The sequence below is a fragment of the Amphibalanus amphitrite genome, unplaced genomic scaffold (genome assembly GCF_019059575.1).
Source record: "Amphibalanus amphitrite isolate SeventyFive unplaced genomic scaffold, NRLGWU_Aamphi_draft 001576F_arrow, whole genome shotgun sequence".
Classification (NCBI taxonomy): Eukaryota; Metazoa; Arthropoda; class Thecostraca; order Balanomorpha; family Balanidae; genus Amphibalanus; species Amphibalanus amphitrite.
In genome coordinates, this window is record NW_024883069.1 from 124,849 (window position 1) to 135,254 (window position 10,406).

Here is a 10,406-nt window from a genome sequence, read left to right on the forward strand (position 1 = left end):
GACAGGTAGGGTGGATCGATTGCACGTGCGCACGTGAGGGGTCCGCTTCTACATCTCAAGAACGGCTGGGCCGATTTCGCTCAAATTTTGTTCACTATTGGGGACAATTTAGAAAGGTGGCTGGCACAAGTCATCTGGAGTCTCAGCTAGCGCGTGCGCACGTGCAGTGGGCCAGTTTGATATCTCAAGAACGGCTGGGCCAATTGCGCTCAAATTTGGTACATTACTTAAATCGGGTATGAGAAGGGTAACTATGTGTAGGTTATAAGTAAGGTAGGGTATGGGTAGGTTAGGGTAGGGTAGGGTGGGTTTGAGTTCGATAAAGGCAAACCATGAGAAAGGCTACAACAACCCGCAACCAGCACCAGCATACCATGCCGTTCAAACAAATATCCAGCTCCGACAAAATAAGACAAATAAAAATCACAAGTTCCCACACCCAAACTAATGCCCCCTCAAACGCATCTATCAAAACGCACAGTTATAGCGCAAAACATGCCATCTAGTTTGCTCTGATTTTCAACATCTCATTTAAGTTTGAGATTTGATTCTCACAATGGCTCTGGTGGATGACGGAGAAAATGGCTGACCCTTATTATCATGCTCACATGCTGTTGCATCATTAGGTGCCTTGTGAGTGCAGTGCAAAGACTGTGTAGTGCATATTTTGCATTTGCATGGTGTGCCTCCCTGGTGCCTCTAAATGAAGCAAGGTGATTGGTGGTATGATGTGAATAGTATGAATGATGAACCAGTGCTTTGGCACCAGGACCAGCAATGGATTCCTTTTTAACCTTGCATGGATGGATGGATGAGCACCTCGGTGCCTAGCCTTCATGGCTGTTTTACCAAGTTTTAATCTGAATGGAGTGTCTGAGCACTGCAGTGAACTGAGGAATGAATGAGCACTGCAGTGCCTGGCTTGGCAGATAAGTCATTTTATCCTTTTAAACAGTATGGGATATGCATGAGGCCGTGCGCCCAGGCCAGGCAGAATGGTCTTTTTATGAATGCTGTGATGAAGAATGCATGTATGATCGTGTCAAGAACCTATTACTAAGACCCTGCTGGATGAAACAGCTCAGTGGCCTACTTATATGGGTCAAGTTGAGATGATATGATGAGTTGGCCAAGAAGCATCCTTGTCATACATCAGAGCTAAATTACCTTAGTGTAAATAACGTTAGTGTATTTCACTATATGTGACTGGAATGTTGACCTCCTGCTGTTTGGCTGACTTCTGTGAGCAGCTGAGCATGTGCTCCATTTCTACTGAATATAAGCTACAGGCTATGCACAGGGCATACCCTCTTATAAAGTACATACCTACCTATCTATGTTGTTAAAACATACTGAGGCTGTAACTTCAAATCAAGGTGCTCTCTTTTGGTCTGTTATGAGATAGTTTTTTTTTCTATCACATATTAAACTGTTCTGAACATACTAACACTCACTTTGCTTAACTTTATGCATACATCTTATTCCAACCGTATGTCTATTACGTATGTGATGGCCCTAGTCCCTCACTGTTTTGCTTCAAATCACACTATCCTCCAGCCAGCCCGGGGGTTCCTGACGTGGATATTGTTCTTATATCGTGTCCATCTCACCATGATATGTTTCATATTGGCCTTGCCCTGTCTCGGTTGGGCTCGCGAGGCAGATCCTGAGGTTGCCGGCTGGATGGCCTCGTGCTGCTTGCCCGGGGGGGGGGGGGTCGGCTGCCGGCCCGTTGGGTCGGGGTGGCTGCCCTTTTCGGCTGCTGCCCCTCGGTCTCTCCCTGGTCGGGTGTGCGGTTCTTGCGCCTCCCCGGGTGGGCGGCGGCGGGGTTGTCTAGTTGGCGGTTGTGCGCGGCTGCTGGGTCGTGGTCGCTCCCAGGTCTGGGGTCTTTCCTTTCTGGTGCGTTGGCCGTCCGGCGTGGGGCCCGCTGGCCCGTTTTGTGGTCGGCGGCGCCTTCGTGGTGCTGGCGCGCTGCGTGGGTGCCCCCGGCCGTGGTCGGCTCCGGGGGGCTTCGCGCCGGGTGGGGTTCGCGCGCCCGGGGGTGTTGGCGTCCGGGCCGGGGGCGGCCGCGGTGCCGCCGCTGCGCGCGATGGCTGTTGACCGGGCCAGTGCCGGGCGGTGCGCTGGCCGGCTCATGTCCACACGGCGGTCGCCAGGTGGCGCAGCGAGACGCCTACAGAGGTCGGTAGTATAGCTTTTACATCATCGGATTGTGCCTTTATTGACACTGGCATGTCGTCTTCTGTCTCGCTGCGCCTGGCACTCGAATTATAGCTTAATTAATTGTGTCCTGCATATAACTTATGCAAATTCGTTAGGCATTGATTTACATTACTTAAAATGTACGCTACTAATAAACTAATAATCATGTACTAAGATTTATATCATATAGTGATATAGCAATAGCATATTTGTGCTAGTATGCTGATATCTACTCTACCTACTCATCCCAAACACAAAAGATAGCTTGTCAAGTTTTTTTTTCTCTAGTTACTCTGGTGTAAACTAAACTTAGTGTTGTATGCCACTAACTAGAATCAATGATAATAAACTGTCATTGCTATACGAAAAGATATTCCATCCATTTCAAGACACAGATACTATTCATGATCATGCTGTTAGTAATGAATTTGAATTCATACGAAATAGCTGTAAATATTACACTGTTACAACAAATACCAACTCAACATTTTCTCAGAACTCTGAGAAACTTTCTATTCTACACCTCAATGCTCGTTCTCTTTTAAGTACTGAGAAGTATGAAGCCCTGAATGTTTTTCTGCACTCAACTAGTATACAGTGGGACGTGATCTGTGTATCCGAAACATGGTTACACAGTGATATTGATAAATATCGAAACATACCTAACTATACAGCATTCTTTCAAAATCGCATAGGTCGCACAGGAGGTGGCGCTGCTGTATACGTACGTACGGCTAGTGTAGTTTCTGCCACACGTCTCTCCATTGACTGTCCCATTGGTACAGAATCAATCATTCTGCAGTGTTGTTTACCTTGTTCCAAGGTAGTTATTGCGCAGTTTTACAGACCCCCTGATACCTGCCCAGCTCTTTTCTGTGAGCAGATGTCGACTGTATTTGACTCCCTGGATACATCTTCCAGCACTGTGATCGTCACTGGTGATTTTAACTTTGACCTTTGTGCGCTAGGAAATGATCATGGTGCGGAGTTATTCTTTAACATGATGCTGTCCTTTGGCTTTCTTCCCCTGATATCACTTCCCACTAGACAAAGCGAAACAAGGCTATCTTTGCTAGATAATATATATTGTAACAATATATCACTGGCCAAGGATACAGGAGTAATTTACGATGACTTATCTGACCACTTCCCAATATATGTTGTCTTAAAAACATATAAACAAAGAAATATGAGGCCGAAGAAACAAATCACATCATTTAACTACAATAAAATCACTGATCTGCAAATGCATTTGCAGAACGATTTACAAAACCTCACTAATGTAACTGATCCTAACTTAGCTTATGAAAAAATAATTCGATCTTATTCTGTTGGAATACAAAAGTTAAGCAAAACTTTTGTACCATCGCGAAAAAACACACCAATTAAACCCTGGATCACGCCTGGCATCTTGGCCTCGATATCCAGGAAAAATGAACTATTTCTGTTAAAAAATAAAGAGCCGGTGCTTGAAAATACAAATAAGTATCGCAAATATCGTAATTTACTTGTGAAAATAATAAGAGAAGCAAAGAAAGCATATATCCAAGCTAAACTTAAAACATCAGACTCTAAGGAAACGTGGAATATCATCAAGGAATTGTCCACAGGCTCCTCCGAAAACATCAAATTACCTGAGGCATTCAAAACAAACAGAGGCCTAGTCCAAGACACCAAAGAAATAGTTACTATGTTTAACAAATTTTTCACGAACATCGGAAAGGAGCTGAAAAGCAAGATAAGAGAAACTGAATGCAATCCATTGGATTATCTTCCTAACTACGTAGGAATACCACTTCATCGATTCTCTGCGACAGATGAAAATGAAGTAAAAAATATTGTGAACAATATGCGCAATGTGGGAAGTGGTCATGACAAAATAAATACAAAGATATTTAAATCAACATATACATCAATAATAGCTGAAATTGTTCACTTAATGAATCTCTGCCTTCACCAAGGTGTGTTTCCCACCTTATTAAAAAGAGCTGTTATTAAGCCCATTTATAAGTCTGGGGACAAACAGTTATTCAATAACTACCGACCAATTTCTTTACTGCCGGTCATCTCGAAATTACTAGAAAAACTCATTTATGCTCGTTTAAGTGAACACTTGACTCAAAATAACATCATCTGTGATAATCAATTTGGCTTTAGGCAAGGTATGAGTACGTACATGCCTATCGTAATTCTTCAAGAAAAAATTGTAAGTGCTTTTGAAAGTAACTTGAACACTTGCGGAATTTACCTCGACCTCCGCAAGGCTTTCGATACAGTTGATATCGAAATATTACTTTGTAAGCTACATAAATATGGCATATGTGATGAAGCACATATGATGCTAAGATCATACTTGAACGAACGCACTCAATGTGTACAAATTGATGACATTGAATCATCTATTCTTCCGATAAACATCGGAGTACCTCAGGGATCTATTTTAGGTCCACTTCTTTTTATATTGTACATAAATGATTTTATCTCCGTATGTGATGAACACATATCTGTACTTTTATATGCTGATGATACTGCCATTTTCATAGAAGGAGAAAACGAAAATGTACTTCAAGCTAGAGTAAATACATTAATGCCTAAAGTTGCTGAATGGTTTGCTTCCAACCAGTTGTCTTTAAACTCTGATAAAACGTACTATCAGATATATACCAATAAACGAACAGATTTTGAACTAGCAATTCAAATTGATGGTGCTGAAATTGTCCGTGCAAACACTGTTAAATACCTTGGTGTATTTATTGATGAAGACCTCAAATGGAAAACACACATAGCCAAACTACAAACAACATTGTCGAGAAACATTGGAATGATGAATAGGTTAAAGTACCTCTTGGGCACAAAACACCTTTTGTTATTGTATCATTCTCTTTTCCAGAGTCATGTCAACTACTGCTGCTTTATTTACACTAACACTTATCCAAATAGCTTAAGTGAATTAGAAAAACTTCAGAAACGAGCTGTTAGAATAATCGATGGACAGCCAAGACTGGCTCATACTGCGCCAATATTCAGGAAATTTAAACTCCTTAAACTTAGGGATCTTGGGCATCAACAAATGTTATTACTATTACACAGAAAACTTAATGGGAACCTGCCATCTGCTATTGCTGAGCTTTTTGTAACCTCCGAACCTACTAGAATTAATCGTTCCGTTAAACATTTCTATGAGTCATTTGCATATAGAGTTTACAAAACTCATACTTTATCATGGGCTGGGCCTAGAATTTGGAACAGAATTATGGTACCTTTATTTCCTAGACTTTCTACGGTGCCAACTTCGAAATCCGTTATCAAAAACATCTCCAAAAGTTTCTTCCTGAGCCAGTATGGTTGATTCATTGAATACAGTGTTTCTCATCAATATATGTTCCATGTATATTAGTATGTACGTTTTATACACACAAAAAACATCTTTATTATCGAGTAGCTAGTTCTGTTACCCGTCCTTCCTTTTCGGTTACCCCTTTTCCATTGTGTGTATGTGATTTTTTGTGTTCTTTGTTTTTGTTTTTGTTTTTGCTTGTTTTTTTTTTTGCGTCTTTTGATATCGCCTGCCAGTCTCGTTATGTTGCCTTTATTGCTTTATTGCCTTACCTGTCCTAATTTCTACACCAGCCACTTCGGAACTGGCCTCTGGGGGCCGTCTGACAACAAGCCTTGCTTAGTTGGACGGCCCTACAGAGGCTCAGTAAATGACCCTGCCTGAATTTGACCAGAGATGTTACCTACAACAATCCACTATGTATGTATGACTGTATCCCCCTCAGTTGTCTTCCTCCCACTAACATTCCCCTGTGTGAGTGAGCATCAGTGGGCGTTTCAGGGATGTAGGAGGGCAGTCACTAACTGTTTGCAGTTGTGACTACTTTGCTTCTTTTATACCATCTATTAACAGCATGCTTACTCCTCTGATATTCGCCTTCTTTTGTTTTTTTCCTTACTCTTAGCAGGGAGTGCCGCGACTTGTCATATTAAGTTTTCTGGTGTTAACGTAAGGTTCTGTGTGTCGCTGGGATAGAGGGAGGGGGCACTCCTGGTCACCTGTTCATGGGTGGCGGTGTAGAAAAAAAAGTCTGGGTTCTTCCATAATGTATATCTAGTGCACACTGCACATAGACTTCAGTTCAGTTTCCTATAAGTTTGCTTTCAGGTTCTTTTATGTTTTATGGAATGCTTTCATCAGCATTTACTTATGCTTTGTAGTTTGTTGCTTGTACCCTGGTTTGGTCATTGCTAGACTGTGGATGCTATTGCTGGTTGTTTTCAGTTTTGCATTTGAAATGTGCTACCTTGATATATTTTTATATTTGGTTCTGTTTTAAAAGTTGTTTTGATGAATATTGTATTGTTAACCTGAGCAAATGGACATTGTGTTTTGCATCTAAAAAAATAAATTTATAGGTTCTTAAAGGGACCCTCCCACCTTCAAAAAAGTTAATGAATTGGCATGAAAGTGATGTCGCTCGGTTCAGAAAGAGCAAAAATGAATATCTACCAAATTTCATCGAAAAATATTCACCGGTTTTCAAGATATTAGACTTTTACTTTTGTTTACTTTTCGGGGTCTCCGCTGCTCCTAGCGACTTTATTTGAAAGTGCGGCATTTGTTGCGCGCAAAGCAGCATATACCACCGCGTGCTGCCAAACGTTTTAGTAAAAGACTAGGGTTACCCACGTGCTCCGCAACGCGAAGAAGGGTTATTTTTGACCCGTGGGTATTGGGTTGGTCTGTGTCGGTTTGGTTGGTATCCATTTCGTTCGATTGCTTTTTGACGGCCAAGCATTTTGTAATAAAACAAAAAGATACATCGCATCGAGGTGCCCGTATCGTATTATCATGCGTTCTACTTAAGAATGATTCGAAAACTGGCGTGAAGTCTTTTGAGGGCCATCGATGATTTTCGGTAAAAATGGCTATGTAGTGGTTTGAAACATTTGCATTTTTTAGAATATTGTTGCTTGTCATGCAAAAATGTTGGGTGTATCTTGGACAAAATTGAATGCTCTTTCAAACGGTACCAGTTTCAATTGCGAAACATATCAGGTTATGCAGCAAAACCCGTGTGAATAATAAAGTTGCACATCATCGACAAACACCATTTTCTTCAGCGATTTGTACCACCTTGGCGTCGCTCAATTAGCTATTCACAATTTTCCCATTAGAGGCGGTACATTTATCTTGCCAACAGACGTTGTTCCAACTCGCTCAGTTTAACGATCACCTAAAAATAAAATCAATTCTAAAATTCGTCAAAAACCGCAATTTTTTCAACAAAAGTACCCTCACGGGTGCACGTGGCACGTGCCATCCTCTGCATTGCACACCATTCAATAGCCCGTTCAATTCTGTACCCGATGCTGTTTTCCCCGTGTCAATCGGGCGCCCGGTTGCCGAAATATTGCACGGGGACCGGACTCGTGTCGGGCAAATTTAGCCGTTTTCGCCCGATTTTGCACGCTGATTTATACATGTAAAGTCTATGACGCGAATTTGCACTTTTTGAGCACGCGCCACGCGCTCCCTATCAACCCGATCGAGGTCAGACCCCTCAAAGGCACGTCGCGCATCCTTGATCTATAAGTTGTGCAAATTTCACCGCGCTAGGTGCAACGGTCTGGCCTGTAGTCCACGCAAAGCACCACCAAGTCGGGACCTCGGTAACGGACAGACGCACCCTCCTCAAATAGTAATATAGATTTAAAAATCGTTAGATCTCCGCTGACGTCACAAATTCTAAGGGGGCATACCAATGCATTAGCCCCTTAGAATCCGAAAAATGCAAGTTTGAAATTCCATATCTCCGAATTAAAGCATTTTTCGATGTTGTGAATGCCCAAACCGGTATTTTCAGGCCATGGCCTATTTGGCTATCTCAACTCAAAACTAATGTTAAGGTGGGAGGGTCCCTTTAAGGCTGACCGCCAAATACCCGCCACACGACAAGTTTTGCTTCTCGAACCCGCCAAAAACCCTGCGGGTTTTCAAAACCCGCAGAAAGCGGGTTCGCGGGTTCAAAAGTGGCATCTCTACTGTCATCGCTCTACCGCGTCTTCGTCAAAAGTTGTAGAAAAAAAATGCTGGTGTCCATCGATGGACATTTCCACTAATGATCTTTCGAGTCATCACTCGCCATAAGTTGCACCCTGTCCCTGGCAATGATGAGCTGATTTTTCATGGCTCCAAAGATATTTTGCGTTTCTGACGATCTTTTTCAAAGCAGGAGGCACTCGTGCTTTTTCTAATTTCTCATTATTTTCTAATGATGAGGTCACGTATTTGACCTGCCATCAGATCATAGATGTAAATCCTCAGTTTGAATCATGAATTGCTGACACGTATAACCCCATACATTAGGTATACAGTGTACCAAATTTCAAAGTTATGGGAGAAAAGCTACAAGAATGGCGAGAGGGGAAAGTTTTATAGAGGTATACCGTATAACTGAACTTGACATGGCGACCTGACCTTAACCCTCGCCCGTATAGGGGGGGGGTCGAACGGACCCCCCCCCCCATGGTTTTTCGCGAATAACTCGCGTAAAAAGCGGCCGATCGCGACGAAACTTTCAGTACCCTCGCTTTCATCAATTTCACACCTACCCTGAAAATTTCATGACCCTGACCCAAATGACCTTTGACCTGTGACCTACTTTTCGAGACCATGTTTGGCTGGAATCGCGATTCGGCGTATGTCGGCTCGCATTAGCCGCGCGTTTGCAGTCTTTTCGTGGTTTCAAGCGTTCAAACATGTGATATGATGTTGCCCCATGCATTAGGGTGGGTGTCAAGGTCACCTGAAGGTCAGGTCAGGTCATTGACCTTTGATGACCTCGGTTCACTTTTTCGAGTTTTACATGTTTCTAGGCCAGTTTTTGGAGCTGAATTCGAATTTAGCAACCATATGAACATTTACGAAGTAGTTTTGGTGCCTTCGTAACATGTTACGAAGCTGTCAGAGGCGGTTGCCACCTACTACGAATACCCTTACTGGTTGACCTGACCTGGCCTGACCCGACCTGGCCTAAATACATGAAGACATCATCTGTGATCAAAACTAACATGATATTCGTGATCAGCACCCCGAAAAACCCCATAGCAGCCACACTTTACGACGTTCTAACAGGTCCCGATTTTCCCGCCTTTGGGGTCATTGACCTGACCTGCAAGGTCAACCAATGACCTAGGACCTTAAAATTGGGTATCATCGACTTCCTCTCGTCACGGGCAACACGCTCGTTTTTTTCCGCGAAGCTCTAGATCGATCAGGGGCGAAACGGCAAGGGGGGTCCAACGGACCCCCCCCCCCTTATACGTTCGCGGCTGAAAAAAAAACACCAATACGGGCGAGGGTTAAGTGACCAGTGATATTGTTTACGCAAGTGATGTAGGTAGGTATACCTACCTAATAGGTTATACCAAATTTGGCGGCGCTGCGCGTCGATTTGTTAGACGCGCACACACACACATACGCACGCACAAAACTGGGAAGTGTGGCAAAAAAAAAAACACACCCCTACCCATCGGGTGAAGACTAAAAACCCGACCCCCCACTCAAAAATCCGTGGCGACGCCCCTGCGCACATCACATTTCTGCTCCCTTCTCAACGCTTCCCGAATAACGAACACAGCTCGTGGAGCGATGTCTGAGGCAATCGGAAGTGCTCGCGACTAATAATCCTGCTGTTTTTTTCTGCATAGTTAGGTATAACAGCGTCTTCAGAAACAGCAATTGACGCAGCCAACCATATCGATATTTTCAAGTAGTGCAGAGGCTTCGCATGATGTCATAGGTGACAGAATATTGGCACGACCTGACCATGAGGTAGGCGCCAGAATGTGCATTCATTCAGATATTCAGATAGTGCATGACTCAGCTCTCTATTTAATGTTGGTTCTGGGGAGGTTAATATCCCCATTTTGATTATTCTTCATATTCTGAGCTGGATCGGTGTTGATATACCAAAAAGAGAGAAGCGGTTACCAACTCCCCCAAATGAAGAGCAAGCTTTCGCTCAAGCACTTCCTGTCGATTCCATGTATGTTTCCAGTGCACGGCCCCCCTGCGACCTCTCCGCGGTGCTGCCGCCGACTGAGCCTGCATAGACCCAGCGCGGTCACCGCCAGTGGGCGGAGCTTAGTTGGGCCCGGCGCAACGTGATTGGCCAGCGCTCCCATCCAATCCGCTGCGG